Genomic DNA, 13,966 nt, shown 5'->3' with positions numbered 1-13,966 from the left:
TATGCTGACAACTTCTTCCCTTTGAGGATTTTCCTTCTTGCACTTCCTTGTTCCTATCTACCATTCATAAAACTGGCTTCACAATTCAGATCAATATTATCAGATTTTACATTAGTGGCAGTCAAAACAACAACAGAGGTCTGTAGACAGAATTAACCAATAGATACAAAACATTCCTAAAACTTAGCCAGAAAAACAAACAAACAAACAAAAAAAAAAACCACCAAAAAACCAAACACGCACACACAAAAAACCCCAAACAGCACATACTATTTCTTCCCTTCAGGAAATCCTTTTAAAAATACTGGCAAAATATTGATAAACAGCACTTTGCTAAAATAAACAGGAATAAAAATCTGGACTCAAAAGATATACGATCTCTAAAATTACTAGAAAAATGCAAAGCAAAACCAAAAGACCTTAACCGTACCATATTCCCATCTAAGAGATTTTTCGTTTTTTTCCAAGAAGTCGTTCACACAACACTTTCATTTAAATCTTTCTGCTGACTAGTCAACCACTGTAGATTTTAGAAAATGCATTTTTCTAATTATTATTGGAATTGGCCATCATTATGCAGAATACTAACAAGCTAGCTGAGTAAATTAAGATCAATATTCATATGAATTATTCTCTTACAGTAATTAATAGCTTACAATTGTTAAGACTAATACATTCACAATAAAGCATTATCTTCAGTCCAATCTGATATCTAATGTTATTTAGATTATGAACAACTTTTAATAAAGAAATCCTTCGGATATAAAAGGGTTGGCGTTTCCTTCTGAATCTCTCAACAGGATATTCATGCGGGTAGCCTTGCAATTAATCTTAGCAGTTCATTCATTTTCCAAACATACTTGCCTATTGACTCCTACAGAAAAGTGCTCATTCACTCTCTTGCTTACATTAATTATACATAGGAGATAAAGCCAAAGAAATCTGCAAGACACCAGAGACTCCATTAGTTTTCTGTGTAAATTACAAATTTGTTTCATGTAAACAGAATGAGGCATATTATTGACACTGGTAGGTTCCTGTCCAAACAGTTTCCTCATTACGCATGCAAGTTAGGATGATACCACATCACCTTTGCAATTGTTTCAGCAATTCTTACAGACCCTATACAAACCTAACCAAGAGATTTCTGATGTTTTATCTGCCTTTCAGAATTTCGGAGGCAAGGAAGAAGCTGTAGAACGCTGTAAGCTTCCATCAGACTTTTCCAGCTTAAGCATTTATGCCTGGTATTTATACATGCTAAACTACATGTGGTTACCTTGGATTAGCAACACTAGAAATAAGCGAAGAAGGTATGAAAAGGTTAGTGCAAACAAAAACTAGTGGGGGAGAAAAAGGACAAGGCAAAGGGAGAAGCGCAAGTTAGTTACAGTGTAGAATAATTTTGATTTACCTGGACTTCTTTACATTGACCTCTGACTGCAACTATACCTCCTCTTGCTTTTTTCCTTCACAACACCTAAAAAGTAGCCCAGAGATGAACTAAGTAATTATTGTGCACAATTCACACTTGTCCCAGTTCCAACAAAATCTGATACCTCTCCAGGGTCCAGATTTTTCCTGAAGTGATCTAAAATTCTTACAACTTAGCAAATATGTATGATATTTTATACAAATTAAAAAAGACTCTTCTACACATGTGAATATACTCTGTGCATGAGGCACAGTATTTATACTGCATAAATTGAAAGCAAACTGCTTCTTAAAGCTGGGACAACACAGGTATGAGGGAAGCAGCTGTAGGTGTGAACAGAAAAATCCTATTCTCACTTGAATCACAGCATGCAGACAAATATTCCATTTTTTGTGTGCATGTGAACTTGGTACTGTTTCACAGAATATAAATTTTGTCAATTAAAAATATGTCAAATTAACAATTAATTTGGACACAGATTTGAAGAGTAATTTGCATATATGTATGTATAGACACACGCACATATGTATGTATGAGAAAAAACCCTTACATCTATCAGTAGCTTTCTGTAAAGGGCAATAGTGAAGACAGTGAAGATCGTGGTTTGCTGCCTTCAGCCAGTTAAAAGAAATTAAAATAAAATATCATTGAAATGCATGAATTAATCTTCAGCTGAAAACACAAAGCTCATCAATACAGTGAATTGTCTGTTAGCTTTAAAAGGAAAACCAGCCACATATACAAAGACATATATGTGTGTAAATCTGTAAATCACAATTAAGTCTGGTTAAGTTTAGGGGAAAATAAAGTTATATTCGATCTATATTTTCTCTAATACTACCAATTCAGTCAAAAGAAGTACTTAAAAGGAGGAGAAAACTGATTATTTCAACCAACTGCAAAATAAAAGTGGCAAAACACAGCTTTTGAACCTCTGGCTCTTAAAGGAGCTCGGTGCACCCAGTGTTAGATGGGAGACACATCCATCACACTGGAAGATGAAATTCTTACCTGAAGAAAATATTGTGCTCAGTAATTTATCAACGGTGATAATATTTCACACAGTATTGAGGACCTGATAATTTCAAAGCAAAAGAAGCTGTCAAAACGCTTCCTCTGTTACAAAATTACTCCAGTCTCCAACACCTCTTGAAAAAACATCAGCATGTATAAAACTAGATGGTACTATTTTATTAGACCAACTCTTTCTTACATAAGGTGACCTGCCATCAGTGTAAGTGCAACAAACTCACTGCAACTGCTAGTAGGTGAGTTCATAATATTGTCCTTCTCTGTCACCATCTCTGTTTTGGGGCCTCGTGCATGACAATCGTGTTCTGTGTAGAGCAATGTGCTTCAAATAAACAAGTCTGTCTTCAGAGACCTTGCTTTCTCCTCAGAAGAAAGCATGTCAGCTGAGATAAAAGGCCACTAGTGCATGTGCACTCTTACAGCTGAAACCCAAAAGTAACTTCCTTCCATTTGTGGGGGAAGATGCAGTGGGGTTGGTGATACCATACCACTACCTGAAGGGCTGGCAATGTAATGCTGTCCTGTTAGAGTTGATGATTGTTTAGTTAAATCAAAGAATTTCTTTAATGACAGCGTAACAGACTTCTATCCAATTTTTTTCTAAAAGAATGTTTTAACTTTGGACCATCAACCTTGACGATGTTCCTTAATGTCTGAAAACAATAAATGCAAAACTGTCAAAAGCTGTGCATTATGCAGATCCTGTGGTCACCATTGAAGATTAAAAATGCATGAACTTGCAACAGAGCACTGCACTACAAAGTAAAACAGAATTGAAATTTCCAATTTAAGTGAAGCAAAGATTGTATGAGCTCTTATTAATTCTGTGTGTTAAGGAAACAGTTTCCAATAGAGAACATTTCTGTTAAGAAACTGAAAAGTAATGTAATATAAAAATCACAGTCACTGAATATACAGAAAAGTGCAGCTTCTCTACTTGAAGTATACTTAGTGGGACTTACTCCAGGAGAATATGTAAGTAAGAATGAGCCATTCTGACATAATTTTATAGCAAAAATACATTAATATCAGTTATTATAAACTATCTGGTCAATGGTAACTATAAGCCATAGCTTCACACTTAACTCAAGAAAATCCTTAAAAATACCAAAACTTAATCCAAATAGACCCAAAAGAAGAGTGGTCCCAACCCAAACATAGGTAGCGGTCACTGCCAAAATAAAGGTAAACAAATGGGTTCTGCTAGAACTGTTTTGTTACAGTGTGGTACTGGGCAGGTGGGGGGGAAGGCACAAATCACAGAGAACCTGCAAGAGGAGGAGCCAAGGAAATGCAAAAAAGTAAAGTTCGTTTCAGAAATTTTACCCCTGGGAAAAGGTAGGGAGAGGATTGTGGGCTGATGATTGCCTATAAGGAGCTACTATCTGTGAACAAAAAATTATCCTCTGATAATTTTTGATTCCTCTTGTTTTCATCAAAATATGACTTTGTACCTTTTTCATTAATAGAAGAGAGTCAAAGAAGCAGACGTCTCTATTTTCAATTTATCTCCTAATGAAAGAAAAACACAACGCCTTGAGAAATTTTGGATGACCACTCAAGATAAAAAGAACATCAGGAAGATTATTAAAAAATAAACAGATTTTTTGTTTAGTCATCTGAGATGAAGCATTAATTTAGAGAGGGCAAAGCAGATAGGGTATGTTACCTGAAAAAATGATAGTATTCATCTTTTAAAAGGAGAAATGTTTTAAGTATGTAGCCTTTTAAAGGGAATTGTAAGTTCTCTGAGGTATGAAGAAAATGTATTTGATTTATAGGCACTTGGTGCAGTTCAAGGCATTCTATGACAACAGGATCTACTTGTGGCACCTTATCCTTACAAGGCATCTATCTTTCTTGATTTCCATTCTCAGTATCTATCTAAACTGTAGACTTCTAAAACCTCCCCATTCTTTTCTCCTTTATGTTCTGCTATCCCTCTTTCTTGTCCTTGCTCTATTGACCTTTTCCAATTCTGAAATTCTTTCAGTGACATATTTGTCTCTTCTTGCCTTTAGACTTTGTTAGTTACATCAATGGGTCCTATATCCTGCAATCCCACCGACATCTGTGAATCAAGCAAGCATGTCCTCTAAATATGCCGCCATTTGTAAACATTTCTGTATGAACTAAGATGCAAAACATCACATGACAATACCTACGTACTTTTCCCCACTTCAGAACCACAAATTGTAGCACTGGACACTTTACTGCTTAGCTCCAATTGCATTGTGATGCATAAATTTATCTAAGATACAAGTAAATAATTGAATATAATTATCCACAATAAAGCTGTAAGAAATGCCTTTATCAGTAGCTTCACCTTTGGATTCTGGTGCTTACAAATGAAGGAATGATAATGCAGATATCTTCTGTACCCACAGAGCTGTTGAAGGTACACTTCAGAAACAATATGTAAGCAATTTTAAAAAAGTTTTAGAACTTCATTTTTACTAGTTAAAAGCATGCATCAAACCCAGATATCCTCTCATTTAATATGGAATGCAGAGTTTTGTAAGGTCAGCATATGTTTCTTAAGATGGCTGAAAAGAGGGGAAGGAGGAAAAGAAACAGATTGGCGTCAAGAACAACATTAAAGAAATAGTGTCTGTTTATCATTCACCCTTCCTTCACTAAAATAATTGTTACATGCTAAAAAATGTGAACGTCACAATTGTAAATAAAATCATTGTGAAAGTAAGCATACAGGAAAGATTTTGCTTGATTTCTTTTGGTTGTTTGTTTTTAATTTAAACCAGTCGCTGGGCTTTCTCTTTTTTAATTCTGAATTCCTCTTTGTCTGCTTTCTCCTGTTCTCTTTCTGTGAACTTGGATAAATGGTGTAGTACTGATTAATTTTACTAACTCTTAGTAATGATATTAATATGCATCACTTTCTTTTAAAAAAAATCTAACTTGCTAATTACAACCTGTAAAAACATACATGCGATTTTATTACAAGATGAAGAAATACTGTTCTACTGAAAGCCATCGCTATTCTGGTTGAGCCCAAAAGCCACCAAGAAAACGAGAAACAAGGCAATTATTTGCTTGTAACCCCTGTAAGAAGGCAATAATCTAAATGGAATACCCAACATTTAATATATAAAAAGTTATTAAAATATTAAAATGTAATTAAAATTAAAATATTCTCTCTGGATATTTATAACAGAATTCACAAATTTAATGAATGTAAATGACTGGCTTTTATTTATTTACAAATAAATACGTTAGCATACACCAATGTCATCTAAAAATAGATTAAAACAACATAAATTAATCTTGGTACACTAATTTTATCCATCAGCTCAACACAACTTTTAATTCCTAGTACTAATAAACGGCACTAGAAATAATCTATACATTGTTCACCTGTAAACAACTATACTTAAATTATGTTTTCATCCATTCAATTAAACACACACTCCGTTCATATCTTACTAAAAATATTTATGCGCTCATGTGAACAGTAGGATGAAATGTTTATATTTTTATTTATTTTATATATATGAAATGGGTTTATGCAACATCTAAAATTAAGGATCCTAAAATGAGCAATACTGCAGTACTTTGGAGCACATGCAATATGATCACAACGTTAGATGGTCTGACCTCAGCGCGATAAACTCTATCAACAAACAAGTGTTTTACTGAGTCGGATTTCATTTAATAATACCTGTAAATGCGACTCCAGTAAAGCTCCAATATCGTGCACACAACCAGAAATGCAAAGAGACATTTTCAAAAGCCAGGGCAAATGCTATGGATGACTATCCCTGGCTTTCACCAGGCACTGCCATTAGAGTGCTTTAGCTTCCATTAAGTTGTCACTTCCCTGTGCTGCCAGCTTTTCAAGGGGGACAATTAGTTCTGACAGAACCATGGCCTGTCACATACACTAACACTTCAGTTGAAATGAACAGGAAAACCCTCAAAGCTGAAGGATTTATTAGTGATTGGAGCTGGCATATATATTGCTTATATGTACAAAGCTACGTAATTAATAAGCTCTAACCTGTCCACCCTAAGTACCTCATATTTATTTGCAGAAACTTAATTCATAGCATACAAATGTAAAACACACAAAGATGTTCTTTCATTGGATTTTGAACTTTACAATTGTTTAATTAGCCCTTATTGATCATGACAGTTTTGTAACAACAACATCTAGTTCATACATATTTTTAATACATAAGAATTATCATACTGCCTAAGAGAAAAGGCTCATCTAGTCCAGAATCATAGTAGCAAACGGTTAGGAACAAATGTTAGAAATGCTATGTGGAACACTGCACCTGTCTTCAAAATATAATCCTGCTGTCAGTGGCTTCTGACCCTCCTGAGCTAGAACTTGTATACAGATCACTGTATATACCTGCCACTATTTGATCCATCCTATTTAAGCCCAAATAAACTGTTAAGTTCTGCAATTATGGCCCATGTGAAAAAAAAAAAAACAAAAACTTTGTTTTGCTAATATTGAACTTGCTGACTGACAATATCATTGAGTACTAATTCTCGTACTGCGAAAACATTCCATCTTCTTTGAAGCATTGCTGATTGTATAGGCCTCTCTTTCCACTTAGCTGTCATTATTCCAAGCTCAAGAATCCTAATCTATTTAAGCTTTCATCCAATAGAAGCTATTTTGCACTTTTTGTTATTCCTGTCACATTCTTTCTCACTACCTTCTCTGTTTCTACCTATTGGACATATGGGTGACCAGAAATACACTTGCTATACAAGATGTGAATGCATGCATTTCAGCGTTAAAGATCTCCACATCATTCCAGTTTTCTATCACAGAAATTATGATCATCTGTCTTTAACATGCTCATTGTACGTTGTAGTTTTAGTGACTACTGTTAATGAGTTATTAATTATATTTTATCATTGGCCAGCTTCAACAAAGAAATTTCGTACAATCTGAAGACAAACAAATTTATTAACATACTTAAACAATATTCCGTCTCTTTACATATACGGAAAAGTGAAGCATTAAAGAGAGTAAAGGCTTTTCTGAAGCTGAAGGCAAAGATACTATCATACACAGAATAAGCCAATAAAGTATTTTCCTCCTTATGAAGGCTTTTGTCCTATCTATCTCTCTCCTACTACTCCCATGCTCATCTCCCCTGCTGGAACTCAGTAGTTGCCATTGTGATTTATAGACGTTGTCGAAGTTATTCTATTGGGCTGCAGAAGAAGGCAGTAGGACCACGGAAAGAGTGGCAGAAAGGCAGAAAGAGAGTACATTATGTCAAAAGAGAGGAATCAGAATATTTAGACACTTGGGAAAGAAGAGACACTGGTATGCTAGTGGTAGCAACAGCCACAGTGGAGACAGAGTTACAGCCAGCTGGCTGAGAAGAAAGGATGACAGCCATCAGATCAACTGAGAACAGCCAGGAAGTCCTGAACACCGTCACAACTGAGACTTGGCCCATCACTAAGGACAGAACAGAGTCCATTAAACATTTGAAGGACATAAGTAGGACAACTGTTAAAGGGGAGAAAAATGAAGTAACTAAAATTTAGAGGGCAGAGGAGGAGAACACCTTTTACTGATCCATGGCAGGTTAAGATAAAACATATGTTAGAAAAAGATTAGACAATATAAAGGTACATAAGAATACAAAGGATGATTAGAGGTTGGAATTATGAGAGGCTAAAGACTAAAACAACAGATGCAGAGCTGAAGTAGGAAAAGAATGGAAAATGAAAAACAAGACCTGGTTGAACTAAGATTGACCACTTACTGAGGAAATGAAACATAAATACAAATCACTGAAAGAAAAAAAATATTCAGAAATGCACCTTCCTCACTAGACAAGTCATTAGGTAGTAGAAATCCAATCTTCCAGCAGCTGAAGACTCAAGATTTAGTGAAAAATATTTGCAAGGTGGGGATCTTTTTCATTACCATTCTTATTTTCTAAACAAATAACTTTCGGAGGTTCAACATTATTTTTGAGTCTTACAATACTCCGACATTTATTATGTCTTTTAATCTTCCTTTTGTAACTAGTAGTTAACTAACTACTCAGTAATACATGTTTCTTGTGTTTGCATATAATATTCATAGTCGTACAGTTATTGGGTGCCTCTGGTATCACCTTTAACATACAAAGTGAAGGGACATGCAATTCTCTGTTGTGGAAATTACTCTAACAGCAGATATGACCATTTAGAAGGTCAATTGTTTAGCAAGTCTAGCATAATCTTTATTAGCTTCTAATTATTACTTTTAGCTTTACTGTGTTTTTCTTCCCTAATTACAATTTTGACATATTTTAAGATGTATTTAAGATGCCAAGGTGCAGATGCTCATACATCACCAATCTTGGTGACTGGCTTGTATACAACATGCAATGTTAAGCTGTGTCTGACCTAATACAATACAATAGGGCTACAATAAAATTGTACAAACTGATTATTGTCAAAATTAAAATTATTTAGAATGGACAGAAAGCAAAGGAGATGTTTGATTTGCTTAAAAGACTAATTGCTTATTTGCTAGAAGGCTCTGGGGAGACCTTCTAGTGGCCTTCCAGTACCTGAAGGGGGCCTACAAGAAAGGTGGAGAGGGGCTGTTTGCAAGGGCCTGTAGCAATAGGACGAAGGGCAATGGTTTTAAACTAGAGCAGGGCAGGTTTAGATTAGACATTAGGACGAAGTTCTTTACACTGAGGGTGGTGAGGCACTGGCACAGGTTGCCCAGAGAGGTGGTGGAGGCCCCATCCCTGGACACCTTCAAGGCCAGGCTTGATGAGGCTCTGAGCAACCTGATCTAGTTGAAGATGTCCCTGCTCGCTGCAGGGGGGTTGGACTAGATGACCTTTAAAGGTCCCTTCCAATCCAACACATTCTATGATTCTGTAAAAGAGAGAGATTAAGTTAGCTGGTGCCACTGAACACTCAAAATTACATTTCTGTTATCATACATAGACTCTGACCCATTATCAACTAAATGATGCCAGCTCTGAATCAAGCCTTCTAACTTCCAGTATGTTTTGAAAACTCATTCTTACTAATTCTTACTAATAAGGTTTTTAGGACAAGTCTGTTTAATGAAAATATGTTTTGAAAAGAGTTTTAACCTGAACTGCTCTGAATTTTCTACGCTTGTGTCTCAAGATAAACAGAACGCTTCACATTAATCACAGAACAATTTCACCTGTTTACTTCCTTGTCATAGGACTTCTGGGACAGTTGGAAAAAATCAAGGTTGAGTGATGTCTTATGTTGCCAGATGGCTGGGCTATTGAGAACCAGCATCAGAGAACAATTAGTCAAGTTTTCATTATGAGTAAATACTAAGTACAGAAATACTCAGTTGAAAAAATCAATTCTGACAAACTTGTTAGTCGAGTAGCAAGCACTACACTGTTTCTTTTTTTTCATATTTGTTTTAAAGTGCTTGTTATATTCTTTAACATGCCTAATAGCTGCATTGAAATTAAAATTTATTTATTAACAAGCACTATTTCCATTCTTTGACAGCCCCCACAACCCCTAACTTTTAACTAAGCTCATCAATTACTCTTAACACTCTAAATAGTTGGCAATGTTTACACAACATCCTTCCAGAGTTATTCAGCTCAATCTTGCAGCTCATTAAAAGGATCTCTATTTATTTGCTGTGTGTTACAGTTCTTAACTTTGGCACAACATGCAAAAAGGAAGCCAATTTTACTTTTCCCTGTGGTGTTAATTGGTAGAGCATGCTGCTTGCCTCTTCGTTAATTATGTCAATGTGTATGAAACTTTCATTTTCATGGTGGTGTATTAACAAAGCTTTGCAATGAGGCTGACAAAAAGCCAGCAAACTCCAGTTTATAAAAAGTGGATAATGAAGGCTAGCAATGGTCAGAATACAATATTTATTTCAAAAAGCAGCTTTTTTCCTCCTTATCTCTTTTGGATGCCATCTAAAGCAAGCACTTACTGAAATAAACAAGATCAACTTTGCTGTTGAAAGTAAATAAATCTCCATACAATGCACAGATAATGGATCTGGAAACACTATAACTTCATAGGACACAAAGAATGAGAGAAGGACCTCTTGTCCACATGAAATGGTTTTGTTCCTAAGACCATTTTCATATGATTTACTGATCTCATCCCAACAAGTATACAGAAATCAATCACTGCTTGATAGCTCACTAAAGACAAAAAGATGAAAAAGACCATGAGCACAACAAAACCAGACATGAAATTTTTCTGGATGCCTTCAGCCTGTTTCTATTTAATAACTACAAAGGTTGCTAAAAGAGTGACACCTAGCTTTTCTCCCCCCCCCCCCCCCCCCCAAAAAAAAACAACCCACCCTCATTCAGATATCAGTGACTTCAGATACAGCACACAGCATTTAACTACCCTGGGGAGACTGCCTGGAGATGGAGACTTAAGTAAAAAATAATGTATATGATAACCTACTTTACTTCTTTCTGGAGATTCTGAAATGCTAAGCACAATTCCCTATTTTAAGAGATGTAAAGCATAACAAACTATAAATGAAATACATGAAGAAGTTCCCATCTTACATTCTTGTAAATCACAACTAGAGAAGCTTTCAAGTTGCCACTGAGGCTGTAAATGCTGCAGACAAAAGTCACAGATGTAGGTGCTTGTTTCCCACCACAGACGTCTCATGTCTGGTAGAAAGATTCGCATTGCTAATGCCTGTATTTGAAGGATTTAAAAACAAAACAAAAAACAAACAAAAAAGACAAAAACCCCCAACAATAACAACAACAAAAATACCCCGCCCCCCCAAGCAACTGAATTTACTTTCCAATCTATGATCTAGCTCATTTCCTTTGATACTTCTCTCCCTATAAATTATTTGGGATCTCCTTAAACTATTTTTTTGCAGTGAGATCAAGTAATAAAAAGAGAAAAAGGTATTTAAAAATGTTTCCTAGAGTAGGCTTAAAACTTAACATAACATGTAAAAAAGAAATTTATCTGTACATTGAAAGCATTCATCTTTCACATGATTCTAGCCAAGGCAATAACAGGGATAGGATGAAAGGGACATTCACTCTAGGGGAGCATACACCTTACGGTGATTTCACAAAACTGGAACAAATATGCCTATTCCTTATCAAATGTTCTTGCCACCGATGAAAAAATCTAACCGCTTGTGAGAAGACCTACCATCCAGTGAGACGGGTGAGAAAGAACTGCAGGTGACAAATTGTCTTGCCTGTTTAGCTCTGAATCCAGACATCCTGTTGAGCCTTAGAACATCTCTCTTGCCAGTTTTGTTTCTGCTTTCCTCCTCTACTTTCCTAATGCCTATTATATTAGTATGTTATTTCTCTTAGGCAGGATTTTGCTAGTACATAGACTGCATCTTCCTGTGCATCTACATGGCCCAACGGTTGGACCAACAGGACGCTCCCAAACTACAATATATTCATACTTTTAATAAATACATTTCTTTATGTACCTCCTTCCATACTCGTCTCTTCATACCTCCAGAGATACTATGATTCATTGTTTGCTTGTATGAATGAAATAGTGTAGCATAGCAGAACTAACAGATTAAGTCATCTTGTACTCATGCTTTCTTATTCTCCTTCTTTACATATTTGACCTCTCCCTCTTTCCTTCTTGTAACAGTATTCTCCTAGCATCACTAACTCCCTGCTGCCACTGTCTTCTCCTCACTCAGTTTCTCTTCATCTTTTGCTCCCCTTTCTCCTCTTCCATCAAGTTTTAACTGACTTCTCCCATACACATAAACTCTCTTGAACTCAAATTCTTTCCTGGCTTCAATTCTTCAAGTCAGTACTCTCAGGATCCTCCTTCTCTTCTCACCTGGACTCAAGGCACCATTCTTAGACTCCTGCTCAGTGCTACAGATCTGCTTATATCCCCCCCATTATTTGCCAGACACCTCACTCCTGTCCAGGTCTATGTTCTGCCCTGTTCCCAACAACCTTGTCTCTAGGCATTTGTTCTTCCCTTCCTGTCTGATTGTTAAGCCCCCCTCCTTTGTAGTTCAAAAGTAGTTTACAAATACTCTATTTCTTTGCTCTTACTGCCATAAAGCCTACAATGAATTCTTCAGTTCTTACCCTTTCTTGCTTCCAGTCAGTTTGGAAAAGCTATGACAAGCATGGATCATGAAACTTTTACTACATTATTACTCCTTAGCTTCATCAGGAAGTAGTTTTGCAAAGGCACATAGAAATTGAACACGGACCACAAGAACACAATTGAACAGCCACATCTACTATTCTATAACTGAAACAAGACTTAGGAATAAAAGAAATACTTGGGAAAAGTTTGAACCTTAACTGCATTTATTCTATAGAACTGCAGCAGCTGGCTGGAATAATATCACTTTAGCAACAAGTTTTGAAAGCAGGTTTTAAAATGAGGCACTTGTTCCTATTTCTCCCTAAAAGTAGATGACACTTCAAGAGCGTATCATACAGTGGTAGCTATTTCCCTTGCATTTCCTGTGTAGTTCTTACTTGTTATTTCTGTATAAAATACTGACTTTGAATTAAGAAATGGGGCTGTACAATTTCTTGGAAATTTGACTATGGTGATACTAAATAGAAACTGTAAAAAATACTACATGGAAGTTTTAGAAGAATCGCATACCTCATGGAAAGTGTGTGTGAGGGAGAGAAGGGAAACTCTTTAAAAAAGAGATTTATGGTCATTTTAGCCAGAATTCATCAAAACTGAAAGCTTATATACCAAAGGTAGCTGATGGATATTTTTTTTCTCTTCCATATGGATAATTTTTTCTCTGTCACGCAGATAAAACACTCTTTGTCAGCAGCTACATTTCCCTGTCAGATTTTATACTTCAGTGAAGAATGTTTTATGTTCAGCATCTGGCACATAAGTATTCTCATGCAGTTACTGCATTTCTACACTTCTCAATTCTACAGCGTTAGACTTTGTTTCCTTATGTTCTATCCCAATTTAAACCAAACAAAAACATCCTAAAAAAAAAAGGAACTCAATACAGCTTACCTATTCCCACATACCATCAGCCTTATCAAATATTTTCAATGACATAATTACGCTAAATATCCACAACTGTGTAATCCAGAGCTTGTAAGGCTAAAATGATCATTTGATTTCACATATAATACAAAAGATAAGATATCAACTCTTGTCCAAAATAGAGCATATGCTTTGGGAAAAACAAAACCCCAAAATTCCCAGAAAGGCAGAAGTAACTCTCCAGAAAGTCGCATCAATGCTTAATTTCTCTCAGTGACAAAATGTTGTAACCTTAAGTTGTCTAGGTTTGATTTCTGGGTATTGGCTGCTGTACCACTTTTGTTTGTTCAACTGAAGAAACCTCTGTTATCGCAGCTATGTTCCTTGGTAAACATGTATGAATTGGGAACAAATCACTACTTATTAACTCTGGTCAAGTCAATCTAAAAGCTTTCTTTTCTTTAAATCATATGATGTCTCCAGATCTTTCACTGTCAAGTTCATTTCAAGCACTGGTCA

General features: G+C 35.8%; 1 protein-coding gene across 45 annotated transcripts in view; it reads right to left on the bottom strand.

The window, feature by feature from the left end:
- Positions 1-13,966, bottom strand: part of RBFOX1 (RNA binding fox-1 homolog 1) — a 908,679-nt gene that overhangs the window by 309,006 nt on the left and 585,707 nt on the right. For 3 of the 45 annotated variants that reach the window (XM_063342879.1, XM_063342839.1, XM_063342842.1), the window contains one exon: positions 1,415-1,480. The exons of the other annotated variants lie outside the window; for them this stretch is intronic. The gene's annotated coding sequence lies outside the window, so the exon portion shown is untranslated. The remainder of the gene's footprint in view (positions 1-1,414; positions 1,481-13,966) is intronic. 45 annotated transcript variants of the gene reach the window in all.

The sequence above is a fragment of the Chroicocephalus ridibundus genome, chromosome 8, assembly GCF_963924245.1.
Source record: "Chroicocephalus ridibundus chromosome 8, bChrRid1.1, whole genome shotgun sequence".
Classification (NCBI taxonomy): Eukaryota; Metazoa; Chordata; class Aves; order Charadriiformes; family Laridae; genus Chroicocephalus; species Chroicocephalus ridibundus.
The sequence above is the reverse complement of the archived record's forward strand: the minus strand, read 5'-3'. Positions and strand labels throughout refer to the sequence as shown.